Below are 13,716 nucleotides of genomic sequence, written 5' to 3'. Positions count from 1 at the left end.
TGTTACCTTGTCACTTCAACTTTCACAGGTTCTTTTTGTTCTCTCTGGGCCAGGATCCCATGTCACATGGACATCTCTGTCTCTCTTTGCAAGGGGCTGCAAACTGTATTCCAGCAGAGTCTCTTTCGTAACTGCCCGGCAGTGTGGAAAAGGTAATAGTATCCACATTAAGGAAAAGCATAGGGGCTGGTGTCTGTCCCCTTGATGTTCGCCTTCAAAGGTTGTTCAGACCATCCTGCTTGCACACACAGCCCCTACTATGGGGCAGCTCCATGACATTTAGCTAAAGAGTCATTCAAAGAACAAATAGCTGAAAGCTAATTTCAGCTGTAAGTTAATATGTCCGTGTATTAGCAAGGTCTTTCTTGCATTCATCATTACATTTTTTTTATTACAGTTGACATTTAATATTGTTTTCTATTAGTTTCAGGTGTACAGCACTGTGCTCAATCATACACTTCACAACGTACTCCCTCTGATATCTCCAGCACCCACCTGGCGCCATACGTAATTATTACAATGTTATTGGCTGTGTTCCCTGTGCTGTACTTTACATCCCTGGGACTATTCTGTGACTACCAATCTGCAGTTCTTAATCCCATCAACCTTTTTTGGCCCTAGGTTCACTCTGCTCCTGTTGCATCAAGTCTCCGCTGCTCCTCAGATGCGTCATGCTGGAGTGTCCTTCAGGAACCTGGCAGTTGCTATCTCCCTGTCTGGAGCATGCTCTTCCAGAGCTTGGAATGGCTTGTTTCCTGTCTTTATTTTCACCTGCTGAATTATCACCTTCTTGAAGCACTCTTCTTTCTCAAATTCTGTCTAACTCTGTATTCTGCTTAATGTAAGTACTGTATCTTTAAAGAACATTGTATATAAAACTTTGTTTTTTCCTCTTACATTCTCAATGCAGAACAATGCCTAACATAGAGTAGGTACCAAAGTGGCATTGTTTACAAACAATAAGTGGAGTACATACACGTGCCGGTGACTCCGCATTTATCCTGTCGTCCTCGTCCTCACTGCTCACTTCCAGGCCTGTATGCCCAGCTGCCTCCTTGATGTTCCCACTTGACTATTTCATAGACATCTCAAAGAAATGTTTTCAAAATTGATTAATCTAGCCCATGAACCCTGTATCTTCTCCCATGTTCTCCTTCACCTACTGGTTTAAGCAAAATCTGGGAGTCACCTTTAATTCTTCCCTCTTCACCTGCTTCCACCTAGTCAGCCGCCAACCACAGTATTCCATTTCTGAAACACATCACGACTCTGTCCTCTTCCCTCCAGCTCTGCCACCGTCACCTGTCCAAAGCAACAGCATCTCTTGTCGGAGCACAGCCTCTCTCAGCAGGTTTCCCCACTTTCATTCTGGGCACACACTCCCATCTGTTTACTAAGCAGGAGCGAGAGTGATCCTGAGTACTTATTGTAATAGCAACAGTGAATGTGTATTGCATTCTACTAGGTGTTGACACTTGAAGATGAACAAACCAATCCTGAGTTTTTTTGTTTTTTTAATCCTCACCCGAGGACATTTTTTTGATATTTTGTTCAGATAGAGTGGGAGGGAGGGAGAGAGAGAGAGAAACATTGACGTGAAAGGGACACATCAAGTGGTTGCCACCCACACAACCCAACCAGGGCCAGGGACAAGCTGCAACCGAGGTACGTGCCCTTAGCGGGAACCGAACCCGGGTCTCTCAGGACCGCAGGCTGATGCTCTAAGCGCCTAGCCAAACCGGCCAGGGCCAAACATGAGTTTTGACCTCTCCCCACTTGCAGATTAAAAATGCAAATCTGGCCCTGGCCGCTTTGGCTCAGTGGTTAGAGCGTTGGCCTGCGGTCCTGAGAGACCCGGGTTCGGTTCCCGCTAAGGGCACGTACCTCGGTTGCAGTTTGTCCCCGGCCCTGGTCGGTTGTGCGGGTGGCAGCCACTCGATGTGTTCCTTTCACATCGATGTTTCTCTCTCTCTCTCTGTTCCTCTCTCTCCCTCCCACTCTACCTGAACAAAAAAAAAAAAAAAAATGCAAATCTGTTCGTGTAACTGACTACCCTATATAACATCTTTAAAGATTAGTTCTGACTGCCTTTGGAATAAACCAATGTCCGTACCTGGCCACCAGGCCCTGTGTGGTCTGGGCCTGCTTACCTCTCTGCTCTCAGCTTGTGTTCTCCCCCCTCTCTGGGTTCTGCTTGAGCGGCCTCACAGCCCTTTGGAACCACCACCTGCTTTTCCTTTTCTGAGCTTTCATACAGAATATTTCCTGTCTGGGACGGTCTTTTCTCCATTCGTGACCTGAGTAACCCCAGTGTCTTTTAGGCCTCGACTAAAATCTCATCCCTCAAAGATGCCTCCTAAGAAACACCTAATCAAACACGAGTCTCCTAATGTATTCTTCCCAGCACTTACATTTGGCCTCATCACAGTTGGTAACTACAGATCTGTCTAATTGCAGAGCAGCCTCTGCCTCTAGAATGTAAATGAGTTCCGAAGTTGTCTGTCTTTTAAAAGTATCTTCAAGGGCTGAGGCAAGTAACAGGTACACAGTGGGCATTGAATAAACATTTTTTATTGTAGCCAAAATCAGTGGAATACTCTCCCCAACCCACCAAAATACCCAATCAGCTTTTATTGTTAACCCTTCAGTGGACTAAATTAAAAAGCCCAACAGGTAACTAAAAAAATGTACAATATGCCAAGTAACTAAGAAAAAGGAGGACTTTTTTAACCATGGCTTTCGTTGAAATTCTCTAGATTTCTCTTCAAGAATAACGTTTTTCTTTCAGTAGGATGAGAGAATTACATTCTCTGGTAAGTAACTTGCATTTGGTAATTATTTTTTTTTTTATCAATTGTACATTTGCAAAGCATACCTTTCAAATCTAGTTCTTATGATATATTGCCGGTTTATCAAGGAAAGTATTGGGATTTCACTGTCACAGTGAAATGCTGTTACACAAAGAAGAGTAAAGACACAGTTTTCTGTTTAGTGATTTGGTTATTTTTAGTCAAAACTATTTTGCCATATTTAACAGAGGACATTGACATAGATTTAAAAAATTTTAAATTGCAGTTGACATACAATATTATATTAGTTTCAGGCATACAACATAGGAATTTATATAATTTATGAAGTGACCATTCCAGTAAATCTCGTACCCATCTGACACCATGTATAGTCCCAATATTATTAACAATAATATGCTGTAATTTACACCCCCATGGCTGTTTAGTACTGTTTACACCCCCATGACTGTTTAGTACTGTTTATACCCCCATGACTGTTTTTTACAACTGTCAATTTGTACTTATTAATCCCTTTTAGCTTTTAACCCACAACTCTCCCATCTGGGGACCATCAATTTGTTCTCTGTATCTATGCATTTGTTTATTCATTTATTTTGTATTCTACATGTAAGTGAAATCATGGTATTTGTCTTTTTCATGTAGCATAATACCTTCTAGGTCCATCTATGTTGTTGTATTGACATACATTTTTAAAGCCCAAAATACAATTTTGTTTGAACAGCAACAATAAGTATTATTACTAACAACCACAAAAAGCCTCGCCTCTAAATCCAGATGTTTTTAATCAAAATACAAGGAATGAAGTAGCCTATTTTTGGACCAAGCTTGAGGCAATTGGTTATAACTGATCAAGTCAGGTTGAGGGCAAAACCAGAAGATAATCTCAACCTAGGTCAGAAATCTACACAGGGACCATGACTGAGAATTATTTGTGTATGTAAATGGTTGAAAAGCAATCAACAGGAGATATTTCATAATGTATAAAAATTGTATGAAATATAAATTTCATACCACCACGTTGTTCGTTTACATATTATCTATGACTGCTTTGACACTAGCGACAGAGCTAAGTAGTTGCAGCAGTCTTTTAAAGTGTTTTGACTATTATCCTCAGTAATATATTTTACATTTAGAAATGTATATCCAGACAGATATATACCTAAAAAATTTCACAAAACAGTATTTATGCTATTATAAGGTGCTCTATAGTGTTCTGCTCAGTTCTACTTCATTTAAACAATGTTTGTAATGTTGTTTCTGATTCTGACCCATTAATGATTGGTACCCACAGTTTGAAAAATATTCATTCGAACTTGTTTTCTCAACCCTGGTTGCATAATATATCACCTAGGAAGTTCTTTAAAAAATACGAGGGCCCACTCTAGGCCAGTCAAATCAGATGAACAGGCACCTAGTTATTGGTCTTAAAAGTAAAGCAAACAAACAAATTGCCTCTCAGGGGGATCTTACTGAGGAGTCTGGGTTAAGAATAAATCCCCTTGCTACTCAAAGCCCAGTCTTCAGGCCCACAGCATCAATAATTGGGTGTCTGTTAGAAATGCAGAATCTTGCCCTGGCTGGTTTTCTCAGTGGTTAGAGCGTCGGCCTGCGGACCAGAGAGGCCCGGGTTCAGTTCCCACCAAGGGCATGTACCTCGGTTGCAGTTTGTCCCTGGTCCCGGTTGGGGTCGTGTGGGTGGCGACCACTCGATGTGTCTCTCTCACATTGATGTTTCTCTCTCGCTCTTCCCCCCTCTCTCCCTCCCACTCTATCAGAAGAGGAATGCAAAAATGTCCTTGGTGAGGATAAAAAAAAAAAAGAAAGAAAGAAATGCTGAATCTCAGGTCCCAACCCAGACCTACTGCTTCTTAATAAGATCCCAAGGCAATTTACATGTACAGTGAGAAGCACTCATCCAGACCAAGAAAAAGTTTGATTAACCACTGCAGCATTAGGTTCCTCTTTGTCAGGGAAAGGAAAAGGAACAGATTTGCCTCCGGTTAGCATTGCAAAGGCAAACTGTAAAATGGCAAAGAATAAAATGTATCCAGAGAGGAAAGCTAGTTCACATGTGGGAATTTCTACCTGTAGGAGGCCATCCAACTCCAAAAAAGGGGAATCCAAGCTGGATTCCAAGAACATAACTAAGTGACTTTGATGTGCCAAACCCAACCAGACATCTAAGCTGGGCCCAAGCACATTCCAGCTCTGTGCTCCCTCACTCCGACAGCTGCTGCAACGGGACCCACTGCACAGCTTCCGCTAATCTTAACCTTCCACCAAGCTGATTTCTAGGAATTGGAGGGTAGGCTCTGCTACTGTCTATTTGATCAGAAACATCCGGGTTTCAGACACCAAAGCTCTCTAATGCATTTCACCTCAGTGAGATCAAAGGCAGAGTTTCTGAGTTTTCTCTGGCTACTGAATCAGAGACTTCCCAGGCGTACAGTGAGTCACAGAGGAGTCATGGAGGGGTGAGGTCTCCAGCAATCTACACAAACTCCTTGGCAACTGGAACCTTGGACGGAAAGTTTTCCCTCTGTAATTTCCTCAGGCCTCTTCCACAGCTTAAACTATTTGTGTTCTCACAGCATTTCCAAATGCTGGTTTTACCCTCCACTGACCTGAGCAATTCTGTTCAGTGCTATTGTTAACTTTTTAAGTGCTGGTAGGAGACCACAACATTGAGACCCCCCGCCCCCCTTTGTTTTGTTTTGTATTTGGCGGAGGGAGAGGTTGTGAGCAGAGGAACTGGATTTGGAGGCAGGCACTGATAGACATTTAGTCAAATAACACTAGGTCTAGACGTGGGTATTAGAAGTCATTCTTTTTTCTTTACAGCCCCCTTCCAAAGCAAAATCAGTAAGAACACATGCAAGTAAAAAACAGATGTAACTAAAATGACCACATGTTCACCTCTTGCGAGAAGTTTTCACAACTTCCCTTGCATGTCACTGCTCTCAGTTCCACTGGTGAGAGAGGCTCAAGTGTGGAGCTAGGAGAATCCACTTCACCCGCGAACTTGATGGAAATGCTCACTCGTGAACCTCACCCCAGACCCACTGAATCAGAAGCTCTGGAGCGGAGATCCACCCTCCCAGGTGATTCTGAGGCATGCTAAAATTTGAGGACCTCTGTTCTAGTAAACTATAGGAAATAACGAACTCATATCAGGTATAATTTAAACTGGTCTCAAAGACAGGTTGAGCTATTTAGAAAAACAGCTAGTTACTAACCTGTACTATCTTCGAAAAAAGTTGAGTTTATGAAAAATGATTCTTATTCTGAACACAGATAAAATAAGGACTAACTTTTTATGGCGACCACAGCACTTTTTCAATAAGAACTCAAAAATTGTATAAACATTGCCAAGCCTCACTAAGCTTCACTTACCCAGTAGGTGGGTCACCTTTTGTTGAAGATGATGCAGGCCAATGGGCATGAATCTGTCAGAGGAAGAGAATACATTGCTCTCATTTTGTAGTTGAATTATAACTTTCAGTCAATAACTAGATAAATTAATGTCTATCTGGAAAGAATTAAAATGCCTCCAAACAAGGTGAATTTCACCTGGGAGGTTTCAGTTAGCAGAAAGAAACTGCTTTTCCCACAACTAGTGCTTTAAAAGCTAAAAGATAAGCTAACGTGCATACAAAAACAAAGACACATTGCAGGGATTCCAGAATTCCTTAGAGTAATACCCTACCTTATACAATTATGTCAGCTAATGCAGAAAGGGAAGTAGATATCTTGATGCTAATACAGGGTAGAAAAGTCGATGAATCCAGAACACCCCACAATTCAACCTGCACGATGCACTTGCGAGGCACCCTCTCCGTTCTTGCAGGTGCTGTCACCTTTGCCCCAGTTGATCACTGCTTAAACCTCTACATTTCCCAGTCCTAAAACCCACTTTCTTCCCCCCACCCCGATCATCTATGTGGTCATTTATTTATACTTCACCTAATTCCAAATAATTTGGAAAAGCTTACAAAAATGTGTATAGCAGGAGAAAAAAATTAATACACAACACCCTGTTAAATAAAATAAAAAATTTAAATGTAGCCAAATAAGCCCTCTTAAAATCTGGAGTATTCAAACCAATTTCCCCAATATGTATATTTGAATTAGACCCCCCCCAAATGCATGTATATATTTATCTATCTATCTACATATCTGTACATAAATTAGGCAGACATCTGACCTATAGGGTAGGGGTTGGAGATTATGTTGATTTATGACATCTGATAATCAATAGTAAATTGCCGATATATATATTCAAAGTTCTTCTAAAAGGAATTCAGCCCTGGCCGGTGTTCCCAGTGGTTAGAGCATTGGCCCGAACACTGAAGGGTCACAGGTTTGATTTCTGGTCAAGGGCACACACCTGGTTTGCAGGTTTGATCCCCGACCCCAGTTGGCACATGCAGGAGGCAACAATTGATGTGTCTCTTTTACATCGATGTCTCCCCCCCCACCTTTCCACTCTTTCTAAAAAAAAAAAAAAAATCTCCTTGGGTGAGAATTAACAAAAAATTGTAAAAAATAGTAAAAGTTGAGTCTATAGCTCTACTGAAAATCGGAGAATTTTAGGAAAAACTGACACTTTATATCCAAAATAAACTTTGAAGTAGTTCAAAATAAAACTAACTGTCTTTGAATACATGTTGAAATAGTGGAAAGGTCTATAGTTACTTCTGTCTTCTGGAGGGCGCACAGAAGTCTTGGTGTGCGGAACATCTGCATTTCAGTTTCATAGGAGTAAGATACATGATGAGGTTCAAAACAGATCAGCTGAGACTCAGAAGGTAGAATTAATTTTCAAGTGCAACAAGTTTACTTTGCAGTATAAAAAAGGAAAGGGAACAATATCCTTACCACATTTTGATGCGGTAAAAATACTAAGAGGAACACCGAAACACTGTTTTAAAGATTCACGCGTGGGTGGGTGGGTGGACCACATGCCCTGTTTTGCCTGGAAAGCTCAGGCTTATATCAATACCAGGTTATTGTTCTGCTGTGATTGTCAGTACTTCACCCTCTTGCTCTTAAAAGTATCAATTTAAATAATAAATGTTATGTTCACCCTGTATATGTAAAATTAGATGAACACTCTCTTATATACTGACTGATTAAAATGCTTCTTTGCTGGATATGCAAAAGCAGAGCTCTAACTGCAACTCTGCTTGGCTGGAGACCAATTCACCTTTCTTTCTTTTTTTTTTTTTTATCCTCACCTGAGGACATTTTTCTATTTTTTTTTTTTTTTTTTTGTTCAGGTAGAGTGGGAGGGGGAGAGAGGAAGAGAGAGAGAAACATCGATGTGAAAGGGACACATCGAGTGGCTGCCACCCGCACGACCAACCAGGGCCGGGGACAAACCGCAACCGAGGTACGTGCCCTTAGCGGGAACCGAACCCGGGTCTCTCGGGACCGCAGGTGGACGCTCTAACCGCTGAGCCAAACCGGCCAGGGCCCAATTCACCTTTCTAAAGAGGTGTTGCTTCTAGGTGCAGGGGCTTTCCATCTTTGTTTCACATATAACAATTGTGTGTGGCCCTGGCCAGTTTGGCTCAGCAGTTAGAGCGTCGGCCTGTGGTCCAGAGAGATCCAGGTTCGGTTCCTGCTAAGGGCACGTACCTCGGTTGCAGTTTGTCCCCAGTCCTGGTTGGTCGTGTGGGTGGCAACCACTCAATGTGTCCCTTTCACATCGATGTTTCTCTCTCTCTCTCTTCCTCCCACTCTATCTGAACAAAAAATGGAAAAATGTCCTCAAGTGAGGATTAAAAAAGAACAAAAACAATTATGTGTGGATTTGGAAATTCCAGTGTCTGGTAGGAATTACCAAATCATTCTTTGAATTTGACAACCCCCCTCTGAGAGATCTCTGGGAAGGGCTGGGGCTGCCGGCAGGAGCAGAGGGCTGGGCTGCCAGGAACGTGAGGCCGAACTAAAGTCCCCTTGAGGTAAGGATGAGGGAGAGTGTATTACTCTCACACAGATTCCCTTCCTAAATCCAAGAGATCAATATATTCAGAGTCACAGGCCAACTGTGAAGACTAATTAAACCTTTCAGTTCATTCTCCTAAATCAGATTCCCAATTTTCCATAAAAGTCTTTCCAAGTCCTTATAACTTAACATCTTTTCCATTCATGAGCTGTCTAGAAAAACAGTCGAGACTTCTGAGAGGTCTTACAGGCAGCCAGAAGCGTCCAGTACTGAAGTCCAACACTGCTGACTTGCACATATTGGGGTCAACTGCCCACTGCTCTTCAGACAGATGTCCCCAGAGATGGTTCTGCTTTGTGCCACCAGTCCTTTTTGTGTTTCATGCAACTGCATTCGAACACTATTACAATGGGCAAGAAAGATAGGATTTCTTTGTTATCAAGATCTCAAGCTGATTTAGGGAAACACCATCCTCACTTTCATCTCAAACTTCGTATACACTTTAATGAGTAAGAGAATGCAAGTGATGATATGAGATGACATGTGAGAACATTCTTTATACAAGTGGGAGGTATTACAGTTAAAATTTCACTTGTCTGAATCCTCCAGATTCTTTGGGGTGCTTGGCCCCCGGACAGTACAGAGCTGAAAGCTGAACTGCAGCGAGATCAGCAGACGTGATGTTTACCATCCTGCCTTCCGAGAAAGTGGGTGGGAAGTGGGGCAAGTGATGCAAGACTAATGTGTTCACTTCTCGCTCCTTCTCAGACTTGTTTTGGCAGCCAGGTGAGCTCAGCAGCTTCTGAAGACAGCCAGCGGGGAGGCGTGGGGCAGGAGTAAATCCTTGCCCTGTTGACTTTTTTCCTCTTTGCACAGCAATTTCACGTTGCACTTGTCTTTTCTTATTTGAGTTCAACATTTAGGTATGCTTCTAAGATCCTAAACTTCTTTCTCCTGAAGCCCAAGGAAGGAAAGGAAAATCAAGAAGGAAAAAAAAAAAACGAAGAAAAATGAAGGTCGCACAAAAAGTTAGAAAAGTGGTAAGAGGAGACAGAGGCGAAGACTGAGGTGGAAATTACTGTTAGGTAAAGATTTTAATTGTTTTGGGTTTCAGTTTCCGTTTCTGTAGTACAGTGATAATCAAGTAAATCGTTTTTAGGTAAATTGTGAGATTTAAGAGAAAGTATATAAAGGACATGTAGCAGTGCCTGGTACCGGCGATCAAGGATTATTATTATGATGTTATAGCCAGAGACTTGGAGTATGAGGAATGATTTTTAAAAGTTACATTTGTATTAATCTATCTTTGACCAACGATAGCCTTAAAAAACAAACAAAAAATAAAATGTAATCTCTGCCCTTGCCGAAATGTGTGGTAGAGGTGATCTGATCCCTTCCTCTAGTCCCATCCTTGGTGCCCATGACCCAAGTCTGCAGTGAACATGCACAGATTTGCTTCCTGTGGACCCCAATTGTGAAGCTGTGATTCTTGTGTGTGTAGCCTAGGTCTTCTGTCGTCCTTGATTTACTGTTCAATAAAAATGCATGATTCAAATAACTTAGGGCCTTTGCAATGGAAAGAGAAAGTAGCCAGAGCTGCCTCGTGGGCTATGACTGATTTCACTGAGCAGTCACGCCCTGGGTCCCAAGGGTTGTTTGGTGCCAAACCTGAACAGCTGCCACCTGGGTGCTGGATTCAGCTGGTTTGATTTTGGATGGTGTAAGAGGCAACAGAAAAAGATACATTGTAAAAGGCCTTAAAAAATTCTTTTCAATTATAGGTGTGGTGTTTTCAAAATTACCCTGTTTTCTGAGTGAGCTCAGCTCCACCCAAAGGAGAGAGAAGTCTGTAGCCAGCCAAAGAGAAATGACTCTGTAAAAGCTCTGTATATAAAAATACAGAAGAAGGAACATGAAGCCTCTATCTTTACCCTCAGGTGCAGTGTTTACACGAAGCAGGCAATGTCTAGTTACAAGCTCAGCCAGCAAACTCCAAGAAATGTATCTAAGGCATACCAGGTCCTCCCTTATGCTGAATCTCTTAAGGATCGTCTCTGGCCTCTTGGATTCCTGACCTACCCCAGCTGAGAGAAATTCTATGCCTCACTATAATCTTAGTCACAATTAACAGAAGCAGATGTAGGGTATTCTCTGTCAATCAGAGAAAAGAGTTAGCATCTGGAAATATAATTTTCATATACCCAAATATCTAAAGAGATAGCATGTGCCAGGAGATCAAGAAATACCTATTATCTTTTCCTTAGGTAACTAGATAGATCCATTTTTGTGTAGGTTTCCCATGAGGGAAGTGCTGTAATCCCAGAAAACTATTATGGAAGAGAATAAACCATAACAAGTTGGAGCTGAAAAAGACATTAAAAATGATCTAGTCCAGTGGTTCTTGTCGATAGGCGTATATTAGAATCTCTGAGGAATTAAACAAACCACCAATACCTAACTTTCTCTACAAGAGATTCTGATTTAATTGTTCTGAGTTAAGGTTTGGGCTCAAATAATGGTTTTAAAGGAAAGGAAAAATGTACAATTAATTAATCAATGCAATTAATGCATTGAAAGCGATAAACATGTAAATTAAACACTTTTCTAGATAGTTGGAGATAAAAAGCAAGTATTTTGAGGTATGATCTTGATTTGCTCCTTTTTGGGTGTTCTGAGCACCCATTATCCAATGTGGGGGAGGGGGTTCCCCACACCACCACAAATTCTCTGTGTATATCATCCAACTGTCCTACTATTCAACTTAATTCTGACACTTTACCCAGATTAGCATCAGATCCTGCAGGTTAAGGGTGCAGTCCCAAAAGACTGTCCCCTCCCCCATCCCTTCAGATATCAGTAGTAATTTCAGCTTGTTACTTGTGTTTATGATCAAATCTACAAACTAGAGGTTCCAGTGACCCCTCCTCTTGGACTTTAGTTGCCAGTCAAAAGTCCAAGTTGTTACCTGCACTTCTGACTGACCAACTATAAAGCAGAGGTCCCCATGATCCCTTCCTTCCTTCCTTGGGTTCAATTAATTTGCTAGAGTAGCCCAGAGAAGTCAGAAAAACATTTTACTTTGTGGATCTCAGGATTACTACACAAGGATGTAACTCAGGAACAACCAAATGGAGCAGATCCATAGGGCGAGATATGAAGAGGGGGAGCAGAGTTTCCATGCCCTCCCTGGAATGCCACTGTCCTAAAATCCCCCTCACTCACCAACTGGAAGCTCTCTTAACCCAGTCCTTTAGGGTTTTTATACAGGTTTCATTACAAAATCATAATTTATTAAATCGTTGGCCATTGGCAACTGATTCAATCCGAGGCCCTCTCCCCTTCTAGGGGGTCTAGGGGTGGGAACGAAAGTTCCAACTGTCTAACCACATGGTTAGTTCTCCTGGCAACCAGCCAAAAACTCACTCATTAATATAACAAGACACCTCTGTTGCTCTCATCACTTACAAAATCCCCAGGGTTTTAGGAGCTGTGCCAGAAATGCGATAAAGACTAAATGTATATTTCTTACTATAAATCACAATATCACACTCCTATTCCTCACTTTGGTGAATTGTACAATGCAATCAGTTAAACAAATAAAAAGTAGTGTTTCTGAGGTAAACTCTGAAGATGCCATGAAAATATTGATGGTAGTTTTAAAAATAGTCTACCATTTCTTTGGTATTTCTAAGGTGGAATCCCCTTGAGGGTGGCTGGATTTAGTGACTTGCTTCTCAGTTGTGCATGACTTTGGAGACTAAATCATAAAAAGGCACTGGGGCTCTTTCTCTTTGTCTCTCTTATCACTTGCTCTAGGGAAAACAGCTGACATACCATGAACACACCCAGGCGGCTCTGTGAAGCCCATATTGTAATGAACTGAGGCCTTCTGCCAATAGCCACCTGAGCAAGCCATCTTCAAAGTGGATCCTCTAAGTCTGGTCAAGCCATCAGATGACTTCTCATAAGGTTGCAGCCTTGACTGACAGCTTGACAGGAACCTCATGAAATCCCTGGAGCCAGAAGCCCCTAGGAAAGCTGCTCCCAGATTCCTAACTCAGAAATTGTGTGCGATAATAAATATGTGTTGTTTTAAGATGCTAATCTTTTGTTTAATTTGTTATACAGCAATAGATAACTAATCTAGTTATCTAATGCATGGCCTCCACAAGTTTGCAATGCAGTTGGAGAAGTAAGTTACAACACGCACACGCACAGTGAACCATGACAGGATCTAAATGTTCTACCATATAAAGAGAACTACTGTGTACCTGAACTTCAGAGGATGATATCCATATGGTGATCTTTCTGACTGAGTGCCCTGAAGCTAAGAGATTCAGAACCTGTGTGGTAACACAGAGCAATGGAAGAGAGAGAGAGAGAGAGAGAGAGAGAGAGAGAGAGAGAGAGAGATGATCTATGTCCATAGGAATCTTCTTCATAGTTGTGAGATGTTTGAAGGAAGCCAATGATGGAGCTAGAACATTAACTTGATCTTTAAGTAGCTCATTGAGATTGCATGTAACATGCTACTAAAGCAGACACTTAATCAGTCAAATTAATTTTTAAAATTCCAGTTAAGGTAGCTGATTAATCATTGTGCAAGCTTACTTTTCCATATGTTAATGCTAACATTATTCTTGCCATTGTGTTGCCATATAGTGTGTCTTCCTTGAACCATACCAGCGGTGGGATTTTCATCCTCATCTGAATGAAATGACCCAGCCCTTGCCATAGTTGATTGCAGTAGAGGTTCAAAACCTGATTCAAACTGGAATAAGCTGAGATTTATTTGCAGGAATTAAGAACTGGGTGTTGGTTGAGGTACTCTCTTAAAGAGAGGGTAGGTTGGTATATATTGTCAGCCACACATTCTTCCATTTCTATCTGGGAGGCACAGAAATCTATTCTGAAGAGAGGTAGAGAAATAGAGGGAGGGAGGGAGGGAGAGAGAGA

At 41.7% G+C, this 13,716-nt stretch overlaps 1 long non-coding RNA gene across 1 annotated transcript; it reads left to right on the top strand.

Annotated features, from left to right (window-relative positions):
* The first annotated feature begins 5,790 nt into the window (after positions 1–5,790).
* On the top strand, positions 5,791–12,962 carry LOC118642271. The gene is made up of 3 exons (XR_004961684.1): positions 5,791–5,911; positions 9,370–9,845; positions 12,577–12,962. It is a non-coding gene; the product is annotated as an uncharacterized LOC118642271 (long non-coding RNA).
* The last annotated feature ends 754 nt before the right edge of the window (positions 12,963–13,716 follow it).

This window comes from Molossus molossus, unplaced genomic scaffold (genome assembly GCF_014108415.1).
Source record: "Molossus molossus isolate mMolMol1 unplaced genomic scaffold, mMolMol1.p scaffold_m16_p_3, whole genome shotgun sequence".
Taxonomy (NCBI): Eukaryota; Metazoa; Chordata; class Mammalia; order Chiroptera; family Molossidae; genus Molossus; species Molossus molossus.
This window is presented reverse-complemented; position numbering and strand designations above follow the sequence as displayed.